This window comes from Rhinopithecus roxellana, chromosome 4 (genome assembly GCF_007565055.1).
Source record: "Rhinopithecus roxellana isolate Shanxi Qingling chromosome 4, ASM756505v1, whole genome shotgun sequence".
Taxonomy (NCBI): Eukaryota; Metazoa; Chordata; class Mammalia; order Primates; family Cercopithecidae; genus Rhinopithecus; species Rhinopithecus roxellana.
The window spans coordinates 155,439,393-155,460,075 of record NC_044552.1 but is presented as its reverse complement, the minus strand read 5'-3'; the positions used below and the strand labels follow the sequence as shown (position 1 = coordinate 155,460,075).

Here is a 20,683-nt window from a genome sequence, read left to right as displayed (position 1 = left end):
TCAAAGGTAAAGATGTATTTTTATATATTACTTCGTAGGTAAAGTTGCTTTGTTTTTTTAAAAAAATGCTATATTCAGCACAGAAAATAAAAAATGTTAAAATCGGAAGAGACTTTAGCAATAAGTACTACAAACTGGCTCCTCCAACTTTCCAATATCTGTGATGGAAACCCTTCACACCTGCCTGATGGGTCAGACAGACACAAATTGGTTGCTTGAGGGGTGAGACTCTTTCTTAGAGTGCCCCTCCCCTCCTCACCCCTTCAAGTGATACCCTTGAAAATCCCCTTTACTGTTTCAGAAGAACATTGTTTTAGAAGCAGCTATACTACCACATCATTTACACTCACAATGCCATAGATGTCAATGTAAGACCTCAGGGCCAGGCCAGATACTCCGGGCCTGAAATCCTACTCTTTCCGTCAAAGTGCCCTTAATCAAGCGGAATCTGGTAGAGCTTCTGTAAGAATACACATTCTCAAGTATAAAATCTAGATGTCCCTATCTCTGAGTTGACATTGAGCAAACAATAGCAGTCAAGGAACTGGCTTTTTTGAGCTCTTCCTAAAAATAATGAGATTCGGAGGGCAGCCGTCAGTCATGGAAAGACATCAAACACTGCATGAAGATCTCCTGAAACCTGGTTCCACAAGAAAATTAGAAATTAAAATAATGCATTTAACAGCTCATAAAGTTTACAAGATTCTTATCTGCTCTGCAAGACAGAAAGAATCAAATGATTTTCTTGGCCAGAGAGAATTCAGGTTCAATTTTTAAGCCCCTATTCTGTAACCCTCAGTCAGCCCTGTAGGAAGGTAATTATCAGGGCTAGAGGGATAGTTCCTGCTGTTTCCTAGAAGTAAACTCAGGAGCTAAATTAAGGTACTTAGAGGTAAACTCTCAGGGTGTGCAGAGCTTGGCTGTTTGACTCCCGTGGATTCTAGGGCAAAGCACTAAACACTTCTGTTTATTCAGAGAGCAGGTAGAGAATGGGGCAGCAGAAACACGGCTTTCTCAGACACCTCCGCCAGCCCCTGCTAATCAACAGGAGTCACACAGCTCACAATCTCTTGCTATGGTTTTAAAATGCAACTTTTAATGTTATTTCATTGTGGTGTCCTTGTACTGAAAAGCCTTTATTACATAGTTTCAAATTCACCTGAAGGTTAAAAAAAAAAAAAAAAAAAAAAAAAAAAAGACCACAGCAGGAAAGCTGCCATTGTGAGAAAGAAGGACATAAAATTCAAGCAATGAATTAAAGAGGCAAATGAAGGAACTCTTTTCCTTTATTAGAAATAGAAGAAGCAGATTGTGCTCGTCTTGCTTAGGGCCAACAGGCGCACTGCGTGGAACTCAGCCAGCTTCAGTCACAAAGCTCACTTAGGAGTTCTGCTCTGTGAAAAGAGGAAGCCAGATGGGCTATTTACTTTCAACAAGATAATTCTGGAGGAAATTGTTATATGTCAAAGAAACTTTTTAGCTTCATCTGCTATTTTAGCCTCTAAACTGATTCAGGAAGCAGAGGGGAGGGTTCTGTTAGGAAAGAAATAAGAGACCTGGTAAGAGAATTGGGGAAATAAAAGCCAAGCACAGTGCAAAGCCTGGGCAGCCATGTCGTCCAAGTGCGTAAGCTTCCTCAGCTGATATCCTCACTCTAATCTTGGAGAAGCGATCTGACCTCTTGGAGCTTCAATTTCCTCCTGGGTAACATGGGGACCATAACAGTGTCACAAGAGGTTGTAAAGATTTAAGTGGTATAAATAAGAGTACTTAAAACACAACACACAACATGAGCACTCAATAACCATCAGGCATTGTTTTTATCTATTTCATTTACTCTTCTGTTTGCAAAACACAAAGGGAATCTATCATAGATATAGATCAATGACTAAACCATTTTTAAGAACACACTAACAGCTAAATGTTATATTGGTCTACTGATTATATTGATCATATACCACTGATGGAATTTATTTGTTTGAAAACAACTTCTCTTTTGTTTGGCTACCACAAAAAGTAAAATAATCCAGATAATTTTTTCTTGGATCAAAAATTTCAAACAGATTTTCCTACCTCAAAATTAAGAAAGATAGCTTTTAAGAAAAGTAGCTGTAGAGTGAATATAGAAAAGTTAATTAGATTCTAAGTTAAATTTCTAATATATATAAAGGATGCTTTCTAATGAGAAAGAAGCAGATTTTCCCCCAGCAAACTGTAAATAACTATTGGACCAAAATCAAGATAATCCTTACATGAATATACTGTGGAAAAGGTATCTAGCAACCTCACTTTTAGGATGTACAATATCTAAACATTAGTTATTAAGCAAAAACTGAAAGTATTCAAATTAAGTTATGTGACCATTAGGCATCCAACTTAACCTACTTTTCTTTTGTGCTATTGTTATTGCTCAATAATAATTGATGATTCTAAGAGAATAAACAATACTTTCAGAACAGAGTAATACACAATATGTTCAGTCTACTGTATTTACCATGGCAGGAAAAAGGACACACATTTTTAGAAGGTTTATTCAGCATGAAGGACTAAAATAAAAAATAGTTGCCTGGTTATCTTTCTATCGATTTTAAAAATTTCACAAATATTCTATTTCATTGTCACATTAAAGAAACAGCATCACTATTTTTTTTTTTTTTTGAGACACAGTCTGGCTCTGTCACCCAGGCTGGAGTGCAGTGGCATGATCTCAGTTCACTGCAACCTCCACCTCCCAGGTTCAAGTGATTCTCGTGTCTCAGCCTCCTGAGTAGCTGGGACTACAGGTGCAAGCCACCATGCCTGGCTAATTTTTACATTTTTAGTAGAGATGAGGTTTCACCATGTTGGCCAAGCTGGTCTCGATCAAACTCCTGGCCTCAAGTGATCCACCTGCCTTGGCCTCCCAAAATGCTGGGATTATAGGCATAAGCCACCACACCTGGCTAATATTTGTATTTTTAGTAGAGATAGAGTTTCACCATGTTGGCCAAGTTGGTCTCGCACTCCTGGCCCCAAGTGATCTGCCCACCTCGGCCTCCCAAAGTGCTGGGATTACAGGCATGAATCTGCCACCACTGGATTATAGCCAGTATCACTTTCTTTTGTAACATATTTTCTTTCTGTAAGGGGAAAATAAACAAGTAACTCATCAATTTAATTTTCAAAATTTATTTATGGCTCTGATAAGACAAACATAAAAGCCAATAGCATATTTTAAAGCTATTTTGAAAATATAAAAAGAATGGTTGCTATGTTTGATTTTTCATATGCCTAGTGACTCAATCCAGCTGTGCCCCAAGTAAACTGAATGAATGTTGATGATAAAAATATCTGAAAACTGTATGAGAAACTACATAGACATATATGCTAGGAACTTACAGATTTTATGCCCCAATTAAGACCTGCAAATAAACGGAGACGAGTCTTCAAGATAATAGAAGTAGAAATCATATCTTTGTCTTAATTACCATTTATAAAGTTAATATAAAATAAAATTTCCCTAAGTATAGCAGAAAAGCAAACATAGCAAGCCAATTTTACATTGTCAATAAACTGGAAACAGGCAGCAAAGCTGCTTCCCTTGAAACAACCTAACACGGCTTTCATGACACTGATTCTTAACAGTGATGAAACATTAAATGAAACATGAAATTGATTAGCCTCTTTCTCTTCTATACTCCCAATTTTCTCTCACTTTGAAAATATCTATTATTTCACTAACTCAAAGGCCAAAAATCTAACAGCTTTTGTTATTCATTTTTGACCGCTGGCCTAACCCCATTCCCGGCAGCTTCAGAAATAATATTGCCTTTCTGCCCTGACATAGAGTCAGAGACCTAAAGAACCTTGCTGGGATAGCAGTCTTCCCTGGGCCTACATATCTTACTTCAGGGGTCCCCAAGCCGCAGGCCATAGGGGTCCGTGGCCTGTTAGGAACTGGGCTGCACAGCAGGAGGTGAGCGGTGGGCAAGCAGAGCCAGCAAAGCTTCCTCTGTATTTACAGCTGCTCCCTATCACTTGCCTTACCACCTGAGCTCCACCTCCTGTCTGATCAGCAGAGGTATGAGATTCTCATTGGAGCGCGAACCTTATTGTGAACTCCACATGTGAGGGATCTAGGCTGCAGGCTCCTTATGAGAATTTTATGCCTGATGATCTGTCACTGTCATCCATCACCCCCAGATGAGATCATCCAGTTATAGGAGAACAAACTCAGGGCCCCCACTGACTCTACACTATGGTGAATTGTATGATTATTTCATTATATATTACAATGTAACGATACTAAAGTGCACAATAAATGTGATGCATTTGAATTATACTGGAAACCACCCTCCTTGCCCTGATCCACGGAAAAACTGTCTTCCATAAAACCGACCCCTGGTGCCAAAAAGGTTGGAGACCGCTGTCTTACTGGGTATGCCAAGACATCAAGGGTCTGAACACTTCTTCTTTTTTTCAACCTGGGCTATTTCTTAGGTTGCTTTTGCAGATGAGAGATGAGGCAACCTCTCCCCTTGGACAAACAGCAGACTGACTTACTGCTTGTTATAAAAGCAGTGAATTCCCCAAACTCAGAGTTCCTTAGTTGCAATGCAAACTCACTCATTCATGGCATCCATCTGGACCACAGGATTTGAAAGCAAGGGCAACTGATGCCAATATGCTGGTGCTCATGCTGCTTATTGTGCCAAGGGAAATAAAATGTTTTCTTTCTGACCCAAAACTCTCATGTCTTCTGCCAGTAACCATGAAACAGTAACTGGCTGAAATGTATGAGAAACGACACACATACTATTAGCTTCCAAGCAGGGTAAGATCATATCTCAGACCCGACAGTTTTGGTGAAGGAACATGGCTATCTGGAGAAGGAAGAAAAAGTGCCCAGAGGTTGGGTCCAGGGATATAAAAAAACTCCCTGGAATCTGAGAGCAAATGCTCTTGCCTAGGAGGTGGGCAGCAGGGTGCGGTGGGTGGGAATAAGAGTCCCTACTGTCCTGCGTGCTAATGAGGCTAAGAGAGGCAAGATTAAAATGAGTATGTAAATGGAACCATGGATATTGCTCACTCATTCTCCTCCATGGGATAGGGGTGTTATCATGACAATGGGGCAGCAAGAAAGGCAATGTGGGTGTGGCTGCTGAGCCAGGGGTCCTCAACGCTGACACAGTGTCTCGATAACAATGACCTTTTTACCTGATATGGGTCTTTGTGCAGACCATCAACTTTAGAAGTCTGGTTAAGCCCCACATAGGCTGCTGCTTGAAAGCCACAGTAAATGCGCCTTGTTGATTAACACGGAGCTCCTGTCCCTCTCATACTACCTGATCCCTCCCTTCCCCTCTATTCTGAACTCAGCTGCTTTAAGGAGAGGGATGACTGGACTGGGTTTAAGGTCTCCCTATCCCCAAGGGACAGAAAGCCCCTGGCACCCCTACAAACACACACACACACACACACACACACAACTGTTTGGTATGATGAAAGAAGAAAGGAACTCAAACTGTTATGAGTCCAAGTTCCCATTCTACCTGGTCCATGAAGAAAGGCACACTGAACTCAACTAATGGGGTTTAGTGTTTCCCAGTGGGTAAGGGGAGGTGAACTAGCCTTGTAAAGGTGCCCTCTGGGCTTATTCAATGTGGTGTTGTGGTAGTAGCTCCCATATTTAATTCTATAATAAGAACTGATATATTACACATTTGCACTTCCTAATTCCTGAAGTGTCAGAAGGGCTTTTCGTGTTCCAGAACTGCTGCAGAGGCCCCTGCCCACCATAACAGCATCACTTGTTTGATGGAGCTACGAAAAACGAACACCTGAAATCCCACTTTCCGGTGAGTCTACTTAAAGAGGTGGGAAGGGCCTAAGAGGCCTTGCCGGTCAAATGGAAATGGTATATTCAAGGGCGCAGTGCGTCCAGCCCTAGCATCATCCAGTATTAAATGAAAATAACGGCAGCTACTTCTTTGGAGAAATCATATCCCCGACTCCACTACCGGAAACAGAGCTGCTGGTTCAAGAAGGCTCTCAGAGGTTCCCATCAAGGATGGCCTGGTTCACTGACAGTTTGATGAAATTAAAAGCTGATGGTGGGCTCTGACCAGCAGCAGCCAAAAGGACCAGTCAGCACATTTCTCTGAAAGAGAGCTCTGACCCCTGTCAGACAATGCTCCTAAAGACCAGGCATTTCATATTTTACAGACTCTTGAACTGCTGTAAATGACCTGTCTACTTTGCCATTTGGAAGACTACAGACTGGCAGATTAAAGGAGCCCCTCTGTAGGACTACACATTTTGAAAACAAATCTTTGCTGCTGATTGGTCTGAGTGTCACGGATACAGATGCCTGTTGTAAGGGCTCATTCTCTGATGAGACCAACTGAAATCAAGCTGTTGGTCAAAACTGTTATCTAAAACAAACAAACAACAACAACAAAAAAAAAAAAAACAGGAAAAGTCATGTGGACATGACTGGTCCTGAACTATTCTGCTGTGCCAATGCCACCAACAGCATCTCCCAGGTGTGGCCCTTCCCCTCATACCTGTGCAAACTCACAGATTGCTTCAACGCTGTTTCAACCTGACATACAAATTCACAGGCTTCTACTGCCTCCCAAGCAGCCCTAGCTAATGCCATGTTTGGCAATCTAGATTGCAGCAACTCAGTGACACTTTGTGGCTTAATCAAACCAGTATAATGCTGATTAGAATCAAGTGTAACAACAAATTCCAAACTAGAGTGGCCTGTGCTCTCTACATGGGGGAAAGTAGGCCACAGAATATCTCTCCATTAGGTAAGAGGGTTGCTTTCTGAAACAGCTATTATCATTGACAATGAGTCCCAAGATGGGCAAGTCATTGCAAACTTCCTTGTACAGATCATATTAGATAACAGACTTGTCTTGGACTGTCTGAATTAAGACCTACTGGTCTCCCTCTGGGATTTATTCATAGTAGGCTGAATCAGAGACTCTGGTCAGGGAAGGCAGAGAGACTGAATGAAGTCAATACAGCAGGTTGGCTTCATCCTGCTGCTTAGGATTTTATTGATTGTTGCCCTAATTAAGTGACGGTATGAGACAAGTTGACTAGTTTGGTTCCAGCCTCTGTTGGTCTAATTAATCAGAGTGACTACAGGTGGCATACTCATGTAAAAATTTACCAAAAGCCAAGATGGGGATGGATAAAGTGTTCAGTGTTGAAAGAGGCACTTTTCCTTGGTCCTCTTATACTCCCTGCATGTCTTGTTGGGATACCAAGACTGCATTGTCCTGACTGCTCTTTTATCTGGGCCATTTCTCAGGACTGTTTATACATCTGATAACCTTAAATCATGAAATAATGTCTAACCGCAGACAAAGAGCATGCTTACTGCTTGCTATAAAAATGGAGGATTCCCTAAGCTCAGCAGTCATCATCTACAATGCAAACCTACTGCATGCATAGCATCCATCTGGGCTACATCACATCACCCCTATGAGATTCAGGGGCAAAGGAACTAGAGTAAATAGCATGACACTTAGACAACTTGCTATACCATGAGTAATAAAGCCCCGTAATCTCTGACCCACGTCTCATGTCTTTGCCAGTCTCCATGATAGAAACAGGGTAACTTATTAGTTTGTAAGTAGGGTAAAAATCAAATCCCAGATCCAACATGTTTATCTCTGGCTTGCAACACATACGGCATATGATAGAAACCCAGTTAAGACAATCATCCCCATACTTAATGTCCAAACATGAAATTACATAGCTGTCCTAAAGTGGAACCTATCTTCCTAGATTATTTAATGGAAGCAAGAGAAAACTATTAACACATGAATGTAAAAACAAGGGTCACTTCCCCATTTTCCAGGCCTAACCAGCTTACGAAACCTCCACATAAAACTAGGGTTACTCACTTCAGTTCCGGTTCCTCCAGAGTAAAACCCCTCTGAAGGGGCACTATTACCACCAGTTCACCACACTAGAGTGTGGAGGAAAAATACTAAGTATATGAGATGCTGTAATATTACAGTTTGAACGGAAGGGTGATTTGAGATGTGAAAGAAAGTGAATAAGAAGTGCTACTAGCCATGGGCAATATACTTTTTAAATTCCAAACTTGATTTCAAAAAGTAGAATCAATCCATCAAACAAAAAACCTACCTTCAAGGATGTAGAAGAATGACAAGAAAACTGATATTTATAAAATTAGCTCTGTTTTGCAACAAGGAAGGGAAGGCAGAAAAAGTATGCCAGATTCAGGGAATAAAAAGTGTTAAGAAATACCATAGTTTTATATCCCATTATCAAAAATTCTACACATCAATTAGGATTCAAAATTCACCTTCAGAAATTTAATAAAAAGACTCAAATGTCACCCAAGTGCTTTATGTATGATTGGCAAAGATTTGTCTGTTAGCTATTACTTAAACTGCTTTTTAAAAGCAAAAAAAAAAAAAAAAAAGAACTTAGAGGATGAGATAACCACTCACAAGCAGAATTATAGAAGCTAATTATTAAAATAACTCAGCATTATATCCAGACCTCTAGCTGAGCAGATATCAAAGGCAAATCGGTAAATATTGTAAAATTACTGCTTTGTAATGTATATGATTAAAACAAACTGTGCTAAAAATTAAGAAAATTCACATTGCTTCAGAAATTTCTCATTCACTTGTCTCCGTAATTCATTAAAAATAAAAATAAATGGTTTTTCAGAACAGCCACCGCCAGGAATGTGATGTGTGATCATTTCTCTGCCCCTCTGAGAGCAATGAGGTAAAAGGTAGATATATTTATTCACACCACTCTGCGTTCTCATGGATATATGAGGCTGTCGGCATGTCCCGTGACTTAATTAGGTGGTGGCCCTGCTGGAGGTGTGCTTGCTTACTGTAAACAGATGCAAATATCTCAAAACTACCCCCTTTTCCCAAGAAAAACGTTCAAGTGTAAACCTGTCTTTAACACAAAAGAATATCTTTAGACAATTATGAAAAAAATCACACTTCGTTCTTTGCTTTGCGGGGGCCTTTGTCTGAGCAGGGGCTGAGGAGATGCAGGGACACTCGTGACAGGGAGGGAGGGGCCCTGAGAGCTGGCACTGACACACACCTGCTCTTCCCATTTAAAAAAACCCTTCCGAATAACTTACATGAGCTCCCACCCAAATTAAATTGCCTTGAGGTTTTCCCTCCAAGGCTTCTGGCATTATAAATACCCTCCGACTTTCGACTGTCATGTTTCCTCCATCAATCATGCAGTAGCCTAGAATTAAATTGAAATGATTGGATCAAGAAAAATCAAATTTTTTAACATTGAGTTTCAGTAATGTGATTACGAACCTTTTAGTGATATTGTAATTACTTTGAAGCTTTGAGCATATGTTTCTACTGAGAGCATTTCATGGAGAAAAGCTGCATTAGGGAAACAAGTAAATACAGACCCCAATGAAGCCAAAGTGCATTTGTTGTCAAGTTAAAAGCTAAAGGTGGAAAAGAGACAAGGCATCCACGTAATTTACACCCTAAACATGCTGCACAGAGTAACCACTTAAAAATCTCTACTGCTTCCAAAAGTCAAATAATTTAGGCACTTCCCTCTAAGGGCAAGCATTAGGGAAGCAATAAGAAGAACAACAGTAAAGCACAGGGGGGAAAAAAAAAAAAAAGAAAGGAAAAGTCATCATGCTTGTGCTAGCTCCAGTATTTGCATGGAAAAGGTGACAGACAAAACTCCCTCTCTTAAAATTAATGAATCATCTCCTCAGAATATGAAACATTTTGAAGATGCTTAATTTTCACCAAAGTCAAGGCATATAGTTACTTCCCCAGTTTGTTAATTTTTTTCTCCCATCTCAACACTTAGTGGGATTCTGCTGGGCTAGGAGCCCCAAAGATAAATGAAGTGGGGCCCCACCCCAAAGGTTAATAACAAAAGAGATTGGATCCCTCAAGGGACATGGGGGAAGACAAACTGGAGACAAGGACAAAGGTCTCCTCTCCTTTGAATCACACTTTCACTTATGCAACAATTATTTATTAAGTACAAGCACACTTATTTCCTCAAGAATAAGGCAGGTAAGTAAAGATACACCATAAAGATGCAATGAGATTCGGTTTTTAAAGTTTAGCGGAAAATAATTCTGTCAAGACAGTCTGAAGTACACAAACCTTTTGAAGGGTTTGTTCCTTTTGATTATATTAAAGTACAGCTAAGTGCCCTAATAGCTTAAAGATCCTAAGTGGGAAGTCATGTAATAGCTCCAAGTGCTTAATCTGACTACTGGCAACCTTATTTTATATTTCAAATTTGAATTCACATCTCACTTTCAATGACAGGCACAGCCACTTCCTACTGCCCTAGAGTTCCTAGCATCAAGATTGAGTGGTTCCTCATTACTCAGAGCAAAACCTGAATTCTCCAGTATGGCATGGAAAACTGCACTGAGCTGTTCCCGACAGCCTAATCGATCATCACCTCCTACTCTACGCTCCCTGTGCTCCATCCGGTCAACTACTCATCCTTCCCAAAACAGCCTCTGCTAACAAGCCTGCCATCTTGCTAGGGCCAGCCCCTCTGTTTCGAATGTGCTTTCTTTCTTGGCCTGCTCAGGAGTCCAGTCTGTTGTTAAGATCCAGCTCAAATAAATTCCACCTCTGCTGAAGGTTCCCCTGCTTTATCACACAATGAAGTGAACCTCCATGATAACATCTATTATTGCCAACGGTTACTTTCCATGTGTACACAGCATCTTCACTAACGGTGACTTCCTCATTTAGATACCCACGCTTAGTGCCTATCATAAATCCTACAATTTAAGGTGTCAATAAATATTTGCCGAATTTAACATTTTCTTTTTTCAGCAAAAAAAGAATGTTTTCTTCTTTAAAAACCAAATTCTGCATTCATCTATTTAAAAAATGTATTCCATACGACTGTAGAGTTTCTCCTAATTGTACTAACAATGTGTAATGGAGTATTTTCCAAATGCTTCTGTTAAAACTGCCTCAAGAAACCAAATTCTATACTGACATCTGTGAGAAACCACTCGATTTCGCTTTTTTGTCCTTCTCAACTTATTTTAAAATTCTAAGTGTATAATTTTCAACCAACCCATATTAGTTATTATTTACAAAGGGCAGGAAAATGGTAAACTATTCCAGGGACCATTAAGTGTCATGAATTGTCAAATCAGAGAGCAACATACATATAATGGTTATTTGCTTCCACCTTGCCTGATCATCTGTTAAGTGAAGTGGTATCTCCTGTCCAAAGCATAACAAAACTTCCCCTTCTCTACAGGATACAGATTAGCAACCTGGTACCTCAAACTACCCAGCTGCAATGCATTATGGGAGTCCAGGAGAATATTCACACCTTCTTTTGCCACCTGGGAAAACTACCTTGAAAAGTGAGTTATGTCCTTGGCTAACTTCATTAACTAGTCCATACACTCCACCCCCCAGCACACACACACACACACACACACACACACACACACACTAGACACCTCATGTGTAACACTAGTGCATTACCTTTAAGTGACCTCAGAACAGGCAAAAATCAAGTCGTAGCTCTCTGTCAATCTTCTTTCGTAAGGAAGTACCTAACCATACATTCAAATGGTGAAGCATTACTGGTAACTGTGGCGGGCTTAATAATGCCTCCTTGTCCCTGAAACCTACGACTGTTTCATGATATGACAAAAGGGACTTTGCAGATGTGATTAAGTTAAGGATCTGGAGACGAAGAGGCTATCCTGGTGGTTCCTGAATGTAACCCCACGTGTTCTTTTAAGAGGAAAGCAGAGGAAGATTTGATGGCAGTAAAGGAGAAGGCAATGTGACCACAGAAGCAGAGACTGGAGTGATGTGGCCAGGAGCCAAGGAATGCCAGCAGCCTCCAGAAGTGAAAGAGGAGTCTCCACAGGAGCTTCTATTAACAGAAGGGGCTAGCGCAGCTAACACCTTGATTTTAGTCCCTTTTAGTCCCTTTGGGGCTGGGCACAGTGGCTCACGCCTGTAATCCTACAACTTTTAGAGAATGAGGTGGGAAGATCACTTGAGCTCAAGAGTCCAAGACTAGCCTGGGCAACAAAGCAAGATCCCGTCTCCACAAAAATTAAAAAAATTAACCAGGCTGGTTGGCATGCGCCTGTAGTCCCAGCTATTCGGGAGGTTGAGCCCAGGAATTCAAGGTTGCAGTGAGCTGTGTTTGTGCCACTGCACTCCAGTCTGAGTGACAGAGGGAGACCCTGTCTCAAAAAAAAAAAAAAAGTCATTTTGGACTTTGGGCCTCCAGAAACATAAGAAAATAAATTTGTGTTTAAAAGTCACTAAACTTGTGGTAATTTGTTACAGCAACAACAGGAACTATACAAAAACTAATACAGTAAATAGGGCATGCCCCAACAGTGTATAATATTAAAGAAAGTGAAATTATGGTTCTAATGTTTGTTTTCCTGAAAACACTCTTTTTATGACCAGAACATGAGCTTATTTATAGTATGCTACCATTGAAAATTTATCTGACATAATTTGACACAAAAGTAGAATCAGTTTTAAATGTATTACAACAGTGATGCATTTGTCCTTTTCTTAAGGTTGTGTTTACAACACATTGCTTTTCAGTATTTCCAAAACAACATACGCTTAATGCTGAAGATCTGGAAAACACAGAAATCATAATAAAAGAAAACATTCCACAACCCAAAGATATAATTTGGGAGTATACTTGATATTTTTACATATACAAATGGCCCCTAATGCTATCTAGTCTCCAGTTATGGTAACTAAATGGTCACGTTAATACTTTTTAAAAAATACCTTTCCCAATTATTAAGAACTCACACATATTTGTCCATCTTAGATCCCTTAATCATCTTATCATCACTGTTTTAAGACAAAAAAAACTTATTACTTCTAGAAACTTCATCTCAAATAGTGTCCCCATTCTCTCTCTGACTTTACCTGTATAACTTGCACTCTATTAAGCATAAAATGATTAAATTGGCTGCAAAATCAAGAAGGAATTTTTAATAAATTTACACACAAAGAATTGTGACAACCATGTCTTGATCCAATATGAAAGTTTCTTAGATATTGAATCTCCATTAAAAATTATTCCAGAGGCCCAGCACGGTGGCTCACACCTGTGATCCCAGGACTTTGGGAGGCCAAGGCAGGTGGATCACAAAGTCAGGAGATCGAGACCATCCTGGCTAACATGGTGAAACCCCGTCTCTACTAAAAATATAACAAATTAGCTGGGCGTGGTGGTGGGCGCCTGTAGTCCCAGCTACTTGGGAGGCTGAGGCAGGAGAAAGGCGTGAACCCGGGAGGTGAAGCTTGCAGTGAGCCGAGATTGCGCCACTGCACTCCAGCCTGGGCCACAGAGCGAGACTGTCTCAAAAATAAAAAAAAATCATTCCAGAACTGTCCCCTACAAAACAAAATAGAGTTCTAAAATGGGCAGTAATGCCGAGAAATTGCCAGAACATAAAAAACAAGCACAGAGACAGGGTATAAAACTCAGACCCTGAGAATAAGATTATTTGGTGACTTCTTTGAAACCAAGATGATATAAAAACCAATACCTCTGACAGAAACTCTGCATGTAGTGAGACATGGCAGATGCCACACACACACACATACACACACGAGAAAGGGACAATGAATAACGGAGAAAACTCTAGAGAGCAACAAAAGGAAGAAATTTCAATCATGGGTGGAGCATCTCACAGATTCCTAAATGAACAAGAGTGGAAAGCCCACATGAAATATTATTCTTACATCTGTCTGATTTTCCAAGGAGCAAACCTAACCTAATAAAATTTTTTTTATTTTTTGTGGAGACAGGATCTTGCTATGCTGCCCAGGCTAGTCTTGAACTCTCGGGCTCAAGTGATCTTCCCACCGCAGTCTCTTAAAGTTGTAGGATTACAGGCGTGAGCCACTGTGCCCAGCCCCAAAGGGACTAAAAGGGACTAAAATCAAGTAGATATCTCTACTAAATATCTTTCTCTGTATCACATGATTATGTCTAAATTGACTGCCCAGTAAAACACATATTTCCCATCTGATCCTATGAATTCAGACATCTTCATGTAAAAACGTATTTAGATATTGTCACACGTAATTATACAGATTTGGTGAATGTCAACTGTCTCATGCAGTCTACCCTTTTCTGTCATCAGCAGCCCAGGCAAGTAGCACCTCAGAGAACATGGCCTCACTTGTGCTTCAATCTGTCCCTCTCACACTCTGGGAACTCACCAGAGAGCTATAAAGGACTTTCAGGAGAAACAAAGTCGATTTCAAGGGTGGAGAGAAGACCCAAGGCACATGAAATGTTATTCTTAAATCTGTCTAATTTTACAAGGAGCAAACCTAACTTGCCCCCATCCTCTAGCTGCCCAGAGTTCACCACTCCCCAACTTTGTTTCAATGGAAAAAACACAAAATTGTAATCAGGACTGGACTTCCCTGGAAGGAAAATGCAGAGCCAGGGGCTACAAAGATTTCCACTGTAGACAATTCCCAGTCTAGGGAATGTCTCCAGTAGGAGCTGTGGTGAAGCCTGGTCTGTTCTGGTCAGGCCACTCCTGTGATAACCCTCAGAAACATTACAACCCACAGTCAAGCCCTGTGGCAACAAGTAACAAAGAAACTTACCTGTTGTTCGGACAACAGCTGCTCCTGTGAGCTGAAGAATGAAAAGTTAAATTACAGCTTCTGAGAAAATCAAGGAATGTGGGAAAGAAAAAAAAATGAGGGGACAGAAAACAGGAAGTGCAGGTAGACATAAAAGAAAAAAAAAAAAACCCAAAAACTAAAGGTTGACCTCAGAAACACAGATATTACAAATTTTCCTTCCTATTTCTCCATTGTACTAACATGAGCAAGTTTCAGGCATCTACTTCCTATCATTTCATGATCTGGAAAATGGATCTACTCTGCAGGTACAATAAGCTTTAAAAATGACCATGCAGTTACAAAGGGCTTCATTACAAGGTCTTATTTATACACTGAAACTCCAAAAATATTTCACAATAGGAGTAACTGGTGTATTCAACAATTACATAAATAAATAATACAAATGTCTCAATCAGGACAGCAATAATAGTTTCCTAATAACTAATTTTTCCCGTCATTTGATGAGGGTAGGGATGGAGACATGCAAAATGGGTGAGGCTGTGAACTATTGAACATTCTCTCCTCCAAAGGGCTCTCACATGAAACTTTACGGGGGCCTCTGTTCAGAGTAAAAGTAAATTGGAGAAAATCATCAAGAATCCATCAATACTCTTAAAAATACACACATCTGTCCATAGATGGTCTTAATATGTGCCTAGGTATATGAGTTATGCAGATTATCTATGAAGAAGGAACTCTACTCTGCACTATTCCGGGTGACACAGTATCCACAGTTCTGATGACATTGTTCTCTCCACACAGAGAAGAAACTATAAATAGAACTTAAGCATCATGTTCCACATATCAAAGAAGGAGATACACACTATCTTTGGAATACAAATACACTTAAAGCTTTAGTAACATGACATAAAACACCTGTCAATGAGAGACATTAATTTATTCTATAAAAATAAGAACTTTTTAAAAAGAAGTATGGCCCTTAATCCGAGATGATATAATGACATATCAAATCAATGTCACCACCCTGAGAAAAGCCATCTCCTACCACACAATTACCCCATCATTCTCAGTGGAAGACTGTCCTCTATTAATAAAAGCTATGAACACTTTATCTAGACTTATTGACACTAGTGTAACTATTCTCTACAGCATTCTATTTCATAATTTTCTATTACTGCCACGGACATCTTTCTAAAAGACAACCTGTTCATAATGCTCTTCTATAGATAATGGTTCAGTGACTCCTCCCTATCACCAACTTTAAACTCACCTCCTTGACAAAGCTTATCTGGTGTGCCTGCCAGCCTCACCAGATACCTTTCATTCCATTCTCTTCTCTCCCCTCCATGCCTGTCTAGAAGGCCTCCTTCACCTAGTTAACTCCTGCTTGTCCTGCAGGACAACTGGAACGGCTCCACTGGGAAACAGCTGGATCTTCCAGGCTCAATAGGCTGAGCTTTCCAGTACTCCCTGTATAAACCTGTATCATGATACTCACCTTTCAGGTTTGTAAATCTTTACTTTTCTGTACCCCTTCTAGACTATGAACAAGAACCTGATGAAGGGTAGTTGCTAATATCTTGGCTGACTGTAAAGGAGGTGTTAAATTGCCCCACACTGAAAAGAGGGTGAGAAGGTGACACATAAAATTTCATATAAAGTTGGTGCCATTGGAATTGGATCTCAAATAATGAACAGTAGTTTTCAGACATACAACAGAAAGAAAGGGCATTTGAAGAGAATCACATGAGCAAAAAAAAACAAAAAATCACATGTTGCAGGCACGTATGTGTGTGCTGATACGTACATACATCTTTCTAATTACTCTTCTGCTGCAGTGGCGAAGGTGGAATCTATACCACCAATATAAGCCTAATCAGCCCAACTAGGCCACAAACTCATTGGGAAGCAATGGTCATTTCTATGTACCTTCCCCACAGGCAATATATAGACATATACAACCTGTGTGTACCCACCCCTACCCAGCACCACCTAATACATATGGTATAAAGAAATGACACTGAATAATCGTAAATTTAAATACCTATTCATCCAAGGAAAAAAGGTTTCTATTTGGTGAAAAACAGACATTTGAGTTAATCTGTTAGAGTCCTAGGTAATTAGGAAATTACTGGGGGAAAGAATCCTGCTACTATATTTCCTTTGAACCAAGATTCTATCCTACAGGATGAAGTAAATCAGCCAGGGAGGGAAGCTGTAACATAAATCAGCCGACTGTCACGAGTCTCTTTCTTTAATGTTACAAAATTTAGGGAGAGAAACCATTCAGATTACTACAAAGAAACATTTAAAATGAGCTCATTAAATGCAAATGAAAACAGAAACACTGAATAAGCACTGGGCTACAATTAAAGGCTGAAGAAACAGTAGGTAAGAAGCAATTTTCATTGATCAAAGAACTAAAAGCTAACAGAATAAAGTATTTTGCATTAAAACTGCTTTCAGGAATATGAAGCATTTCGAAGTAAGAACTCTTTTTTTTTCTGCATTTTTCAAAGATGCTTTGGAGGTAGGAATGGATTTACATATCTTAATACAAAGTACTTTCATTGTATCATTTTCAGGCAATGAAACTATGAGGTTTCAAAAAATGTAGACTTCAAAAACATCCTCAGAAATAGGGCCAAAATTGTAAAGGACAAAAGGTCATTTTAGAGTCTTTGGACCCAAGGAAAAACTATTATATAATTACATAAAATCTTCTATGCAAAACTTTATTAGAGCCTATTTTTGACACAATTTTACCTCATCATAAACAGAAGCTTTGGGGTACTTAGGCATAGAGCTGATTTTCATCAACTTATTAAAACGGCAGGGCAAAGAGCAGTACACAGAATATTCAACTAGAAATATAAATTGAGACTTTAAAATTCACTGCACACAAGCTTGAAAACAAATATGCAGATGTATGGGCAAATGGTGAAGTCAGAACGCACATTCCTGATGGCAACGGACTTTTTCTGCTGTGTTCCCTCGTTTCCCTGGCACCTAGAGCAGTTAAGGGTACACAGCAGGTGCTGAAATCACCGCATCTGCTTTTGTGAAACTAACGCATTATAAGATGAGAATGGGAAGTTTTCTTCTAAATTAATTTGCAAAGTTAAAAGATGCTGTTCTTCATCTGTCAAGAGGGCAAAAATAAAAAATCTTTGATGGCACATGGGAGGAAATGGGCACCCTTATACATACTGAAAGGGAGGGCAGGGCCACCAAGGACAGTTGTGCAGCTTGTACACAGAAAGGCACTACACCTAGGGTGAGAGAGAGGTGGGGACTGGAGATCCAGGTGGTGTTCTGCTAGTGAAAGCTGAGTCAGTCTTGGGAAGGATGTCTTTTGGTAATTTTCAGGCCAGAGGGGCAGGGCAGCTCTTTACTACCATGTTGTATTAGTGGAGGCTTTAGATAGGTTTGTAAAATAGGGCAACTTATTTTAGAAAAAATTTGAAATACCTAGGAAAATTTTAAATCTACAAACTCTTTAACTCAAATTGTCATACGATTTTTATTTTACATATATGCTTACATGTGCAAGTAAAAAGATATGTCCACAAACATTTCTGATAACAGTTGTCTGTAAACCTGATGAGTGCTTACTTGTTGGTAAATATTTTCATTAGTGTATCCTATAAAACACTAGGCAGGAACTGCTGTGGAGTGAATCTGTACATGCAGATATGTAAATTCTCAAAGAGATGCTAAGTGAAACAAGGTATAGGAGAGACTATATTCCAATGAATGGTTTTTGTCAATCAAAAATCTTCTTAAAAGTATAAGACACTGAATGTGTATTTCAATACTGACAACATTGGTGTATATATAACCATGCACTCTAATATCTGCTGTTACTCAAATACCTAAATCCAGTTCTACAGAACATTTAGAACATACCACAAATATCACCACTAACATTCCATTTTAAACACAAAGAACTGATTTTTTAAAAAGTCAAAATATATTATTTTTAATAGAGATACCAAAAATTACACTTTTCTACGTTTAATTCTTTTAAGCTTTTCTATTCTGCTTTGTATTATCTTGAAGTCCTTCTCCACACCTTCCACAAAGGCACAGTTTTTAACCGACTTCAATTAAATTATGTTTCCATAGCTGCCCAGGTCAGGGCATTCAACGTATCAATCGCAATCCAGGTGGGAAATATAAGGACTTATAAAACAGTCCTCATCCCAAGAAGGGAATCTTCGGTTTTGAGAAAGTAAAAGGAAGGTACATTCCATTAGCAGTTAGGTCCCAGTCAGTCCTGTTTACTCCTCTTCTACCAGGAAACCCATCTTTACGTTTCTCCAACTGGCAGAATATTATTTGCATTAAGGTTGGGGTGGGAAATTAAAGAAAAATAAAATTAAAAAGAAAAAGAAATAAGTTTTCCTGTTTTAGGCTAACTTGTCCCAGAGGCAGCAATAGGCACAGCCCAGACCCAGGAAGAGTCTTGATAATATTATCTAAGGTGCTCTGGAGACTCTCCCAGCACTCCCTCAACACAGGGAGAAGAAAAACAAATTTTCCTTTGTTTTATGGAATGAGTTTATAGACTCTTGTTCTCTGTAACTAGTGATTTCAAGTATTCTGTTTTATCTAAGAAGTACAAAGAAGGTCATGAGAAGCCTGAGTAGGCCTCAACTGCAGCTGCCTGGGCACCATAGTGAAGGTTATAGGATAAGCCTGTGCCCAGGCAAACCTAGATAACGAACATCTGGGTTGCTTGGCAATGGTCATGTGCAATCCTGTCTTTGTCCTGCGTCTGTATCCCTGCTTTGACATCACTGTAAGTTTGCTTCAAGCTAGCCCATCTCCTTTTGTGAAGTGTGTATAAAAGTCAAGTACTGTCTTTATTCTGGGCCCAGTCTTTTGCATGTGAGTCAGCTGGGCCTGAGTGCACTCAATAAAGATTCACCTGTTTCAACCTGAGGTCTCTCTCGTCCTCCTGAATCCCACAACAAGGTGAGTGTAACAGAGAAAGCATAGGCCTGAAAGGAGCAAGCTTTGAGAAGCACTCTTACCTTTAACAGAAAATCCCAGATACATACTATTTACATTTTGATCTCCAACTGATCACTGGATAAAGTCTGTAATGTCTTTCCTGGCTCTGAATTTTTGTCACAAAAACACAAAACCCATCACTCCAAGGCTTCCTTTTAATGGTTTTCACTTTCACCTACCTTTAGCACTGTTCACCACACCCAAATCTCAAACTGGCCATTCAGATGTTTACTGAAATGTGGCTAATGAGGCTGGGCGTGGTGGCTTACGCCTGTAATCCCAGATCTTAAACGCCTGTCTTCATATAGCTTTACAATAAATTTGTTTCTCTTAAAATTATCTGTGCACTAGATTAAGTTAAATTAAAATAAAATGTATTTAACTGTCTTCAAAATAAGGTATAGGCTATTTTCTTCCTGTAGACTACTGATAGCACGGATTTTGGAAAATCTCTTCTACTTGGTTTTCTGATTCAGTTCAGACTTGTGCTTACAAGTGAATCTTAAGTAAATGTCACCTAAAAAGAGCTCAAGAAGACTCAAAACATTATAATTTTTTCGTAATTTGGTTAACTTTCAAGTCATTCACCAAGTCAGACCATGCTAGAGAGGGAAGAAAGGTTGGACAACATTCTTGTTTTACCACAGAGACAAAGACAATGCCAGTTAGCTGGCTTGATTCTCCCACTGATGGGCAGAATGTTTACATTTTAACAACAACTTCATAAATAAAAACAGATGTAGTAAGTGTTTTCAGTGCATAAAGATCATATATTTTATGAATCCACCTCTCACCTTTCTTCTGGACGACCACATCTGACTTCGAACGTACTTAACTGCAATCAAAAGTGTTTTGTAAGGGATGCTCCTCAAGAATTAGCCCTAAACAAGCTCACTAAACCCTCCATACATAACCTGGAGAAACTTCCACAATAATGAAACCCCATATAGCACTGTCTTCTAAACATATGGTGCATTTCCATTAATTTTTAGGGACAGCCCCTAAAGTAGTTTTTGGTT

The 20,683-nt window shown here is 39.6% G+C and overlaps 1 protein-coding gene across 3 annotated transcripts in view; it reads right to left on the bottom strand.

The window, feature by feature from the left end:
- The window catches only part of PRKN (parkin RBR E3 ubiquitin protein ligase), a 1,396,422-nt gene that overhangs the window by 1,374,862 nt on the left and 877 nt on the right, over nt 1-20,683 (bottom strand). The gene's annotated exons all lie outside the window — the stretch shown is intronic.